Raw genomic sequence first — 14,101 nt, 5'->3', positions numbered from 1 at the left:
AATTAGGGAAACCATTGTCGTTCCCGGAATGTCACTTCCCGTGGCCTACTTGCTACGTATGTTAGGTATTTCCAGCTTTCCTCGAAATAGTTTGACGGACAGGTACCTACATAAATTAATTAGTATAGTCATTTCTCGGTGAAATAGGTGCCTTGAGGAAATCGACACTAAAGCGCAAAAAGTTAGTTCGAATATTTTTGCACTGGCTTGCGCCAGCGGTTTCATCCGCGTCCGATTTATAAAACAAATATAGCCTTTCTCGATAAAACCGCTTCCTAACACACATTTTTTTTTTAAATCGGTCCAGTAGTTTATGAGATTGGTGCGCTCAAGCACACAAACGAATATGTAACTATTCAGCTTTATACCATAGATACCCATATACCTAACTTTTGCTCAAATATTAGAGAGAGAGATAAAGCAAAAAAGAATGACGTATACCACCAAGTATTTTCGTGACTAAACCACAGCATGAACTCGTACATAATATGATCTTAGATGACGCCATCATAAAAAACAAACATACATTGGCAGCGGTAGACTCACACCCACTGACTAACTCCAATATTGATCTAGTGTCACTGAACTTTCAATATTCTAGGTAAACATACAGAATGGCTACAGACTTACATGTAACTTTAGTGCTGCTTCAAATATTTTTTTGCGTCAGTAAAAATAGACACCTTTTTCGCCTTGATAATTAGGTACTATAAAGATTACTGATGGGACACACACATACCGTACCCCTACTGTAGGGACACACACATACGTTTTGTCTTAATTAATTAAATCAATTTTTTCCATTTCATAAACTCGACACAAGTGCCATACTTATTTGTGAAAACTGAGTCATTACACAAAATTGATAACTTAAAGTTCAGTTCCATAAGTCCAATCGAACCAAGCAAATACTTACGTCTTTTTTCAAAACATTTTTGAGCCCCAATACACACTTTAGTTAGCTAATGTTTTCATTGTTCATCCATCAGTTTTTTTCTTCAACCTCATTACGGAAACATGCCAAGAATTTGCTAAATAAGCGATAATAGTCTTATCCAGAGTAATTTTCAAGGCCAATAATGTGCGCTGTGAATATTCAAATAGAATTTTATAATGAAATGTATGTCACACATTTACGAACTTGTACTCCCTACGTTTATCTGGACAAGCACGTGTTGATGTAGACGAATATAGAACGTATTTAAATATGTTTATATAGATTTCAGCATAATGTACAAATGATTCACACGGCCGCTCATGATAATAAAACCGGCTACAATTGAAATGAGCTTCCAATTAGTAGCGTCAACTCATTAAATATTATGCCGCAATCAAGTGGCATATAGACTATTTATCACATTGTTGGAATTAAATGCAAATTAGCGGTATGCAAGCACTGAAGCCGGCCAATAATACATTCCAGAGCGAGGTCTCAAGGGTTATAACCCTTTGGGCTCGAGTGTTTGCGCAGACTCAGGTGCACTCTCTATTCCCTCACTGCCGTAGACTATAGGGAGGCAGGTGAAATATCAGAGTTAAATTGTCGCCGACAGCTTTACGGGCTCTCAGAGGTGTATTTCACTGTGGTAAGAAAATGGTCAGCCATCTGTGTTTTATCAATGACTTGTTGAAGCTTGTTTAATTATTTAGTTTCTACCTTATGTATACCTTAATGTATTTATTTTTTATTTTTTTTTAAACATAGAAAATCTTATTAACTTGTAAGCTGCTGTTCGATTTTTCCTTTTTCGTTACTGTCCTGAAAGGTAATATTAGGAAATTAGCATTTCTTTTTATTACATCATACCAACAACGCCTTTCTGGTCCCCCATAAAAAGTATCCAGCATGGTCACCAATGTGGCTAATAAATCAATAGGAGATAGCCCGCGTATCATCAGAACCAAAACCCTGGTAACCCGTCCCGCGAACATTCTATATTTACCGATCTATATTTGAAACGTTCGTGTGACAGAGCGACATCGTCTCTTTATTGCTTCACTATAATTGGATGCGCGACTTTAGACCTTATTGACAACACGAAAAATACTCTATTTGATGTTGTTTTGTCTGCCATATTGTTAGAAACTGTTTTATACGACGTGTTTTTGTCGCAGGTCAAACAAAAGTTAAGTATTTTTTGGTATATTTAAGGAAAACTTGTTTCAGTTTACGTGTTTAAATTTTTTCAGTGTCTATAAAATTAATGGGTAAACATTCTTTGTATTATATCATAATATTTAAAGAATTTCAACGCAAAGTCATAAAATGAGGTAACTCTTTAGCTGCACTTACATGCGTAACATTTTCATTCAATTTTCCCTTTATTTTTCAACACAGTTTCAGTGATCCTTAAAAGTATTTTTAAATTTGAGTGATTGAACATGTTAATCACAAAAATCAGATTGAAATTCTGAGTTTATTGAAGCTGTCGGAATAATTGTTTTCTTTCGGTCGGATAGAAACACGGATTAACATATCATTTGATGAAGCTAACACTCAGTCCGTGGGCACATGTTATTCTACATGCATTTTCATTATAAACATTGGAACTCGTTGCTTGGTTTTATTTTAAAATCTTTTATGAAATGCACTAAGATTCATTTTAGCAAAGGATTCGCCCAGTGATTCAGAGATGACTCAAATTCTGATGATCGTTGTAATTCATAATTTTTATAATTATTTTTTAATGTAAATTATTTAATATTAAATGAGCATTTGCAACCTTTTAAAATTACCATTTACAGTAACTACAGTTATTAAGCTGTTATTTTCTAATAGCATAATGTAGGGGACATTAACCAATTTAACTGATTAATTTATTCAACAGCACAAGTCTGAAGTTGCATGACAAAAATTACGTTACCCAGGGGAAAACACTTTTATACATCAAAAGGTTTTTAACCTCTTGCCTTGCTCGGTGTAGTCGAAGCACGAGCTTAAGCAACATTTTTATATTTTTAGTGAGGTTTTCTTAAAATAAAAAGAAAAAAGTGAGAGGGAATGCACATTTATTTTTATTTAAAATTCCTTACACAATATAAACTAAATAGTTAATATCTATGTGTGCTGAGGGCGTTAGAGTTTACGATTGCAGATTTCAAATCTCAGTAAAAGCATTCACAATAATGCAATTGAATCAGATACCAGTGCTGGAAGATATCATTTTTGAAACATACCTATGAGCCACTGGAACACTCCGAAAATTGACAAGAGCTGTTGCAAAAGTTACCATTTAAGGAACTAGGTACTTTTTGGATAAATCTTTTTTTAGGTTTTTGTTGCCTATTTTTGACTTGACATAAAATTATTCCAGCAAAAACTTAAAACATAACACCCGTAAAAGCAACTGAGAACAACAATGCCGCTTCACGAAAATTGGGTATTTAGCATAATACGAGTTGCAAACATTCGTATGAGCTAACAAAAGAACAGTAGCATTATGTGGGGACAATGCAAACCATGCCACATCCTGCGTGCTACCCAAATTGCAATTCCGGCTTCATTCACGATTTTTTGTTAATTAAGCTTGCAGTATACCAGTATTCCCAAATTTTGTAATTACCCCTTTTAAGAAAATAATGGTATTTGCTTTGTAGGAATTTTGTTCTGGTCTGAAACTGTAATTGCATTGTAAATCTTTTTTATATACGACGATTACTTACCATTTATTTTGTTCCAAATCAAAAGAAAATTGCGATACCTACTAATAATATTAGATACATCGATAACTAGATTTCCGCAAAGTAATGATTTCTGTATTACAGCGGCTCCAGACAGTCTGTATTTCAGCTATCAGCGCCAATGAAAGTAATATGCATTACATAACGCTGTATAACGGTTGTTTAGCAAAAAAATACCAAACAAATTACCCCAATATCTCGTGAGAGGCAATTTGCCGTATTTCCCACCAATATTTACGTTACAGCGAGTAAACTGGCAAGCTTTTCCTGAATTTCATGTTTTTTACACGAAGCAAAAAGGCAAACAAGCGGCCCCTAGCTTATGGGCACCTGCAGCAGTCATAAATCATGAAAGTAAAAATCCGTTTATCGATACGGGAAGCGAGTAAAAGTTAATATGTTGAACCTTTATTCAATATTCTGACCGTAGCGTAGCAGAGTTAGCAGTAATACGTTTTTACAGTGGTAGCCATTTTTTTTACATTTCATATTTTAAGTGGTTAAAAGTATTCAGAGGTAAAACTCGTAAGTTTGTGACTTTTGCGATGGAAAAGCTTTAAAATTATAAAAAGCTTTAACATACGAAGTATGGCCTTACAATGTGAACGATAAGCTAGAGTTTGTTTTATTATTTTTAAACAGTTCTAAATGGCAATTTATCTTTTAGTACGCTCATTAAAATAATCTTCAGCTCTTGACCTATTTTAGCGCTGTCATCACTCCGTAGGTCATCAGTTCATCAATAACCAAAAGACCAACTATACTATATGTAGACTAAGTGTAGGTATATGTATGTAGTATAATTTTATTTATAGCCAGAATTCAGAATTATCAAGTTTGTTTACGTTCAAATTACCGACAAACTAAAAATACCGTGCATATAGAAGATTTTCATGAGCACGAGTAGAAACGCGTCTATTTTGATAGTGACACAAAAACCACTTCTCCCCACTAGAATGACAAATGTTAAGGTTATTTATAAATTGTCTACCTTTTTTTTTCTACGGCTATTGAACCAAGAACGGTATATATTTCTATCACACTGATGAGAGTTCATTTCTCACAAATGAAGGGACTAATTAATAAATGGAGAGATAATGAGGATTTAGTATGATTTTTTGCAAACGTAACAGCAAGAGATTTCTTGAGTGTACCTATATTTCATTAATAGGTATATCAGCAGCTTACTTATATTTTTTTAATGTTAATCCACTCAAGGTTGATCGTTTTACGAAACCAAGGTTAAAATATCTATAAATCACTCGTGTTTTCGAATGCATGTTTTGACAAATAATATTATCAGTGATGGGAATTTTATTGCAAATCAATCAAAACACATGTTCGTGTTTATGTCGCTTTTTATGAATCCCTATTTTATGTATATTTTCCATATCTTGAAAGATTTTGAACATTTGAAACGCCATACAACTTTAAAACACCCTGAAGTGATTTACAGTTATCATTGTTCCTAAATAATTTATTTTCTTGACCTGTTTTAAACCGCAACTTCGCTAATCGTATGCGGTGTTTTTTCTTCTAATGGAAGGCCAAAAAGATTGTCAATATCAGCGCGACCCGTTGGTTTAATTCCACAATGAAAGGTATTAAACGATTAAATCTACCGTCCACACAGAGTGGAAAAAAAGCTTGCAAAAATACACCCATAAATATTTTAACGGAACCCATTATCCATGTGTGTGGGTCACCGGTGACCTGTATTTTTTTAAATTCGGATACCGGGATTCCCGAGTTTTAACATCATAAAACAAAAGTGTGCGTTTTGTTTAATTGCTGTAGAGAACGTTATAAAAACACGGCGAGTAATACTCTTCAGTATGACTTAATAGTTGACCGGCAGTCGTAAATCTATTTTTCGTTAGCTAACGTCTATCTGCGGTGAGGCCTGAGTCCAATTTATTGAGTAAATCTTGCGATATTTGTACATTTCCTTGATTTTTTGCTATACATATTCATAGTAGCATTTTTTACATCAATAACCCGAAAAATATTGCAATAATAATTTTCTGATAACACAGAATAAATCGTTTACACAACTTCCTACATTTTCGCAACCATAAGTAAAATTACTAGATAACTTTCCGTACAACAACCTCAGACTTTCAATTTCAGTAAATTGCATGATTGCGTGACCTCTACCAACTCACCAGCGAGCAAGTTCAAATTCTATACTATCTTTTGGCAATCTGCCCGACACACGGACGTGGGTAAGGGAAAGTCTCATCCATCACTGTGAACATAGTTTTAACTACCCGTCCCTCCCTCTCGGAAGTCAAGCGATACCTTTGCTAATCCCAACAGCAATTACCGTCAGCCGTACCTAGCTCTGCGGAGATTAAACACCCACTAATCATTGATAGGGAAGCTAGGGAACGTATCCCAAACATCGGGGATACACCTGCAGGCCGGGAAAATGGAACGTTAGGAAAACCTATTTAATTCTAACATTACATTAAATACATTACATAAGCTTAGTTACTGAGACGGAATAGCAGATATTCTTTATGAATGCAAAACGCAATTGTTTGCTATAACAATGTAAACAGTGTATAGTTAATTAAGATGAGCACGCATGAATGGTCCTCGTCTAATGAATAACAAACAATCTGACACCCTCTACATACTTAATAGGGTTACTTAATACCTATATTTAGACCAATTAGTTCTGCCGTGTAATCTGAGCACGAATATGGTGGTCATAGTCATCTATTACAGAAGATAAATGAGTGCTAATCAATGTAATGCATGCCATGTCATCCTAGTGTTTGATCTTTGCACCTCTAAGTAGCAAAGATTGCTGCGCAGTGGCATATGTAAATTAGGTGATGACAAGTGTGTAGGTATTTAGTTCATTAATCCTGAAAAATGGAGTCATATAAATTTCATTCCATTTTATAACGTGATTCATCTGGGAAGTGTATTTCCCACTCAACCAAAACGTTTCATTTCACGATACGATCTGAAAATTCAGCAGTTCTCTCGTTGTTTTCAATAAGCTTTTCACTCAAAATAATATCAAAGTACTCGTTGTTATTAGCACTTCTGGTCACAAACCTAAGAGCCTGCGATACGTAATTATAGTGGGGCCAATCCGTGGCCTGATTTATAGCCTTCAGTCCTCCACGTTTCATTACCGTTCGTATTTCTAGGCCGGCTGCGTTCGGCTTTTAATTCGTAAGAATACTTTGACACTTTTATAGCCGGGGTAAGCTCGCTTTTCTGACTTTTATTGGTAATACATCAATGTTGTTGGTCCAAGGTTTAATGCGTGATTTTTGAGTGGTTTCACGGCATTATGATCACGTTTCAGCAGTTTGCTTTTTTAATGATTTCAGTCGGATTGTTTATGTGACCGAAGCACGTGAGGGAATTCTTTGCCACGATACCAATTTCAGTTTTTAAACCTTTTTATTTCAATGAAGTAGGTACTGTATTCCAATTTTCATGTAGCTAAATAAAAAACCAAATTAATGGAGAGAGTGGCCCTGTTACATACAGTTGATCGCGGCTAATATAATACAGTTGTTGATAATACATAAATGTTTATTGTTGTATATTACTTCATCCAGAAATTAATAAGCAACAGTTAGCATATCATATATACCTACTTATAGTTTCGAGAGTGGCATTATCGTCTTCTACACAACGAGATAATGATTAGTTTTGTTTACTCGTCAGATATTGTTGACTACAACTTTATCCCCCAGTTACAGCACTCGTAACTTTCGCCTTATCAGACTTTACGCGTCCCTTCATCAACCTAACTTATATATTAGCCTTAAAAAGAAAGATTTTTCCTTTCCTTTTTAGTAAGGTTTATTTTGGTCACAAGATTATTTGTTTTTTATTTTTATATGCCGTCAAATTAAATACAGTTTCAGTATAAGAATAGCAAAAAAAATCATAACGATTATGACATATGATTGAAATATTGAGTCAACCGATAATTAAAGCCACCATTTACGAATGAAGCAATCCACATCATCGGAGATTCATCCATCTGTCCGTCTGTCTGTCACACAATCATTGATGAGCACATTACCAGTTAATCTTTGATCTGGTGATTGTTATTGGAAAACTCCATCAGTGAAATCAAACACGAAATGGACACAAATTCACTTCCTAGGCACAATTACACTTAGGAGCAATGAATTGTGGTCAAATTGAAAAATCATATCTGCCATTTTGATAGTATTAATTAACAATTATTAGATCACTTCAAAGATATGATTATAGTCATACTAGTGTTTATGTGATTTTGTATCAGCCGATTAGCATTTTTATAATAGTTCTTCGCTACAGCAAAGATAAAAAGTAATGATTGAAGAAAAACAGCGTTTCATTTGACTTGAACAGTTTTTAGATTTTCCATTTGGCAGGCGGCGTGAAAGGATGTTTAGATTTGAAATTAAACAGTAGCACACTATGTGTAAGTATCACTGGAAGTTGATAATAACGTTTATTTGTTATCATCAATGTATTTTTGGACTGTTATGTTTAAATTATATATGTACCTCTACATATACATATGAAGTGTACATGAGGTAACAGAATCACAAACTAATTCGATCTTTCCAACAAGCTTTTATGGACTAAACGATATTCAAAATAATTAGTAACAAAACTCTTTTGGAAATTGAAGTTAATTCGCGCAAACTGTTAAACTGTTACTTAAATCTTAAAAAATATTCTAGCCAAGCACATCCTACTTTTATACCTATTATTTCGTACACTATGACAATCTAAAAACTCTGACCCAATTCTACCACAAACACATACACTACACACAAGTATCTAGCAATAATTCCAGAACGTTCTCCCAAGACGTCTCTCTGCAAAAAGGTCACTTGTCGAGGAAAGACGTCAAATCGTCGCGTCAGATCTGACAATGGTCCGCAAAGTTTCTCCGAACAAAATATCTAGGTCCACACTTTTATCGGAACTTTATATTTGGTCCTTGAAATACTAAGGTTTTGAGGAAGTAAGAAGTGTTACATTGGAATAAATATGTAATATGCAAAGGTTGATTTTATATTATTTTTGTGCGGGGTAAATTTTGTTCGATTCGATTAAAAGTGTAGTTGGTGGTACCTATGTAGTATAGGTAGGTAATTCTCGTACTTAAAAGAAAGCATTTTTCATTTGACCTAAATGTTCCAAAGTGAAAAACAAAGCTCTGCGCCATCGTAACAATTTGGTCATTACAGCTTTGTCGAATTATTTGTCGAAGTTAGTGGCGTGACATGAGCACATTAGAAGAGGTATCTGCCAGCTAATAGGGACCGCATAGAACTTGGCACATAAATACTGTATACTATCAAACTTCGTGGTTGTTTTACGACTTTTTCCGTCCGCTTCGGTCGTACGTCCAAGATATGTTCGCGCCATGCGCTGTTAGGAACAAATTAATGTGCCAGATATGTGCTTGCTTGTTGAACTTTTTTAATTTTATTTTTCTGAAGATAAATAGTACTTAGGTGCTGCCTGGGAAGGAGATAGCGAAAAATAACAAGTTACATGTAATGGCCAAGGAAATGAAAGTGTACAAACTGATTATAATAATTTTTCCCATAAACCAGCCCCCACATTTCAATTTTATTCACTTCGATTCTTATGCTTCCGGGATTTTGGCAAAAAATATAGAAACCCTGGCATCCTCCTTAAGGAAAATATTTCCATGGTTGGCAAGCTGTCCTTTCATATAATTTTTCTTATCGTGTTCATTAATCCTCACGTTGGGCCTTCACTCCACATTTTGTCAGCGCCCAATTGGCAATTTGTGCATCCGGGTTGCCACATTTTCCTCCTTGTCTTCTTTTTATACTTACATATAGTATTTTGAGCTCCAAAAAAACTTTAGGACTATTTATTTGTGTATGTTTTTTACCCCACGTTTACCTGCACAAACTGATTAATAATTAATTTGGATTCTTGTAACGCTGAACATCCCAACTGTGAGTTAATGTGAGTTTCATTTAGAGATCATTGGGTACGTTTTTTCATCACTAATTTTAAATGATGATAAAATTACGTCTAATAAGGTGCGGTGAACTGCGGTGTCTGCAGTTTGAACTCCTGACCTCCTAAATTGCTTCACGGTAAGAAAATTAAAAACGTTAGTACGCCGCACAGATTACCAAATTCACAAAATTAAAAAGATAACGACCAATTTGTCAACTCATTTGTTTATCCTTTAATGAAAGTAAAAAAATATGACCTTTCGCTATAAACCCGCAGCGTCTAATAACGTCTAACTAAAAATAAGAGTATAAAAATGGCGGTTGTGGCGCGGCTTACCTCCTCTCTAAGTACACAATACTCCTAAATACTTCCTTGCTTCTAAAGAAAATGGAAAAGTCCGAATAACGTAACGCTAGGCAGTCAGTTTCCACGCCGCTGACTCGCCCTCGTATTTCTAAGCTCGTTTAGACGTACACGGGAGGTTTCCATTAGAGTCTTAAGATAAAATAAGTATTTTCAGTGGTCTGAAAAAACCGTATACTTCACTGAATTTAATATATCGGATTTACTTGCGTCTCGTTTGGTTTCAAAGGAGGAAGACAGTAATTATTGTGTTCAGGAAAAGAATAGGTAAAATTGTATGGCTTATTTACCAATACTTTGTACCAATATAGTCACTTGGAATTGGTATTCAACAGTTAACAGATGACAATATGACATGGCAAATGACTTTGCCATTAAACTAACAATTAATAATTACGCGCAGCACTGACTGAACGGACATTAGAACACCGCAATACCCTCCATTAAAGCATTTATTGTTCTCGTTACGAACCATGAAAATGTGGCACTTAAACCAGGGGTCAACGACCTATATATGGCTATATAATTGCCCTTTATGTACACTTTAATATGCAGTAATAAATTTCCCCTTTTCTTTTGTAAAAATGTAAAGCTTACAAGTTAAATAGGTGTAATTTATGAACGCCATAATGTAGCTTTTCCATGGTTGCCGTGAACCGTGTCATGGCCATGGGGGTAACGATTCGCCTCTTAACCTGAGTATTACTAATACCTTAGCTTCAGCTCTGTTTATTGAACTTGAACTGGTAGAAGCTAGTCTATAAAATAGCTATTTTATTTACATACATAGATTAATCCACGAGTATACGGAGAAACCACAAAATGCCATCTGTTACAAGCCTTACGTAATCAAAATACACATACAGGAGTATATGTAACACACATATATAAGTATATAACCTACGAGTACCTATGAAAGTTATGTATTTTCAATATACTTACCTGAAAACGGCCTTTTATTACACTACTTTAAGGCACGAAAACCTGTAATTACAACATTAACTTTCTTTCTTTGAAATTATAGTTACGTATGAAAAACTTACCACAAATGTAGAACGATTACTTAGTACTTATGTAAGTACATTTTCAAAGAAAAAAACAATTCTTTTAATAGGTATGACCAAGGCAATAACTGAAAATTATAGGCTATACTTTTATGAAGACTACTTTTTTAAAATAAAACACTTCCCTATACACCTACAGAAAAATTTCTTGAAGGTAGATAAACCCTTAGTTCAGCAGTTAATCGCAAACGACTTTGACTGTGACTTTGTCTTCTGACATTCCACTGTCCTACAATAATCCCTCACCTTCCAAGATACCTAGGCACCCACTTCTTCAGGGCGGTTTAAATCTGAATAAGTTTGCGAAGTCAAGGCAGCAACCTTGCTGGCACGCCGCAGTAATTGGATGACGACCACTAACTGGATTAGCCTTGCTGCGTGCAACCGCGCCCATTGTAATCTAATAACACCCATAACTCGACACATTTCCTTATATCCTCCCTTATTGTGTAACGCATACAAGTTTATTCTTTGTCAATCAATCGTGTCACAATGTTGAGACAAACTTCTTCATAATGAAAAGATTGACATTCAACCAGGTTCAGTAACTGCGGTTCATTTCTTTATGATTGCCTTGGTTCGTCAGAGCTTTTATTACATATCTCATTAGTATTTCGTTCTCAATAACCTTTTAACTTTAATTGACTTTTTTAACAGGTAGGTTAACCTAAATAATTAAACCATATTTATTCATAATTAGACCATAGATGGCCTTGTGCTGGTCTATAATTGCATATAAATTATAATAGCTATTATTTCGAATTAATTAATAGCATACTGTGCTCATCAGCTAATTTATTACACGTCATGGTAGGTATATAGCACTTGGCACCTACACAATTAAATGTATTACAACCAATCATGTGAAAATTTCATGAAAGTTCTTTGCTCTCGAACCTAATGTTTACCGATAAAAATCAATTTTGAAACGTATTATGAGGTTGTAACCCCACGAGCGGCAGTTTCTCCAAGTGCCAAGTTATCGGCAAGTTGCCAAGTCTGACCACTTAAGTGACAAGTTGATGCAATGGCGGAAATTATTTAAGGAGAACATTTACCGAACACTTTTCAACTTGCTCTACGAGATAGAAATGTGAAGTTTGCGGAAGTTCTTTAAAGTCGCTCGGTGCTTCTCGCACCAGTTGTTTGTTTTGAAAAATGGAATTCTATTTATCGTGTTACATGGAAAGGGAACTCTCGAATTTAAAGCACGAGATTCTACACGAGGTTTTTCTATTGTTATTCACCTTCAAAGAAATTTGAAATAAGAACAACACAACCCAACGACCACACCCTTTAGCGAACAAACGACCTTGAACAGTTCCAACACAGTTTTCGGTTGACGCAGGCATTTGTTCAATCATAATTATGTCCTTCCAAAAATACGTGCGAGAGCATATGAGGAAAAACACAAATATTACATCCTACGTAAAAACCATATGTCGGAAGCTTCATATGGTAATGCATCATGATTTATAAAGGGAGATGAGCTCGTCCGTACCCGAGTCACGTCACTTCATGTCACACTCTTTGCTCCGGAACCTCTTTCGTTCCGATAAAACATGTATCAGATCCACACGCCCATATCCTTGTTTTAATACCAGAATAAACTATAGCTCTCCTAGGTCTTAAACCTCATTTTATTACTGCAATATAAAAGATCCTATCCTATAACTGTTCTTTATTTTATAGAAAAGTTTGATGAAAATATCTGTCGTTATATTTATGTGGGAATGTGGAGAGGAAAACAAACTCGTATGCACACATTTTACTAACTTTACGATGTCAAAACATTGTGTTGGGTTATTCGTATATAAATTAAGCGTATTCAGTAGGATAAGCTCATGCAAATGTATGTAATGCGGCTAATATCTGATGTATTGTTATTCTGTCGCTCGATAGAATGTGGGTTCTATATTGTTATGTGTTAGCATCAGTTATTACAGAGACGATTACACAGAAACAAAAAAAGGACTAGATTACCGGGTTATCAAAGCAGTCAACTCTTTTTGAAATATACTTTTTGTACTTTAACCAACATTTAGTCAAATTAAGGCCTCATTATAAACACAAACAGTCGTAAAAAGGTAAATTCACAGCGTAAAGCAGCTCGAGTATCTAGCCTTGTGTACATTAAATAAAGATGCTCGCGCCATCCTTTTGTATGCATCGAAGCATCGCGAGGAAGCATCCAATTTGCATCCATTTCCATCCGATGCTCACTTGTTATTATAACAACGTTGCCTTTTATTAAACTCCGGAGCATTTTCCGCCTTGAGATGGAAATACGAGTATGAACACAATTTTATATACTTCTTTGAATGCTGGAATACTTTTTTGCTGTAATGAAGTGGGATATGTTACTATAGATACTAGATGCATTTTCTAAAGAAAAGCTTCATATAGGTATTTCCATGTAGCATTTATAATAATGACTAGTAACTTGAATCTATTTCACGCTTTAACCGACATGACGAAGCTAATAAATGATGATATCACTGGCCCTAAATCAGGGAGTGCCCTCTTAAAGTACCTATCATCTTACTAATAGGTATGCACAGAGTGCCTGAGGTACTTATTAAACTTGATTGATATTTATAACAGTGTCATAACATAAGCATCATGCACCAACTTAGAATATGATACATGCAATATCCTGCGCATACATATATAACACAAAGTCATACGGAACCTATATACAACTGATATATTATACAATATTACAACAAATAAACCAAACTTTGTCAAAAAAACATTGTCTAATTATCAAATCACATTTGGCCAACAATAAAAAAGTACCTACACGGATACATAATGAAATAACGTCTGCTGGAACCACAAAAATCTAAAAATCTTTTATCCAAATTTTGAAAACCATAAGGTAATTTATTGTAAGACTTCATAGAGCCGCTTTTATTCTACAAAGAAGTTGATACCTACATCAAAATTGATGGTTCACATTATATAACTGATAGGGGGGTACAGCTATAAGTTTTATGTAATACATATTTCGC

At 34.8% G+C, this 14,101-nt stretch overlaps 1 protein-coding gene across 3 annotated transcripts in view; it reads left to right on the top strand.

The window, feature by feature from the left end:
* Positions 1 to 14,101, top strand: part of LOC110383928 (calcium-activated potassium channel slowpoke) — a 62,301-nt gene that overhangs the window by 20,770 nt on the left and 27,430 nt on the right. The window lies entirely within an intron of this gene.

The sequence above is a fragment of the Helicoverpa armigera genome, chromosome 12 (assembly GCF_030705265.1).
Source record: "Helicoverpa armigera isolate CAAS_96S chromosome 12, ASM3070526v1, whole genome shotgun sequence".
Classification (NCBI taxonomy): Eukaryota; Metazoa; Arthropoda; class Insecta; order Lepidoptera; family Noctuidae; genus Helicoverpa; species Helicoverpa armigera.
This window is presented reverse-complemented; position numbering and strand designations above follow the sequence as displayed.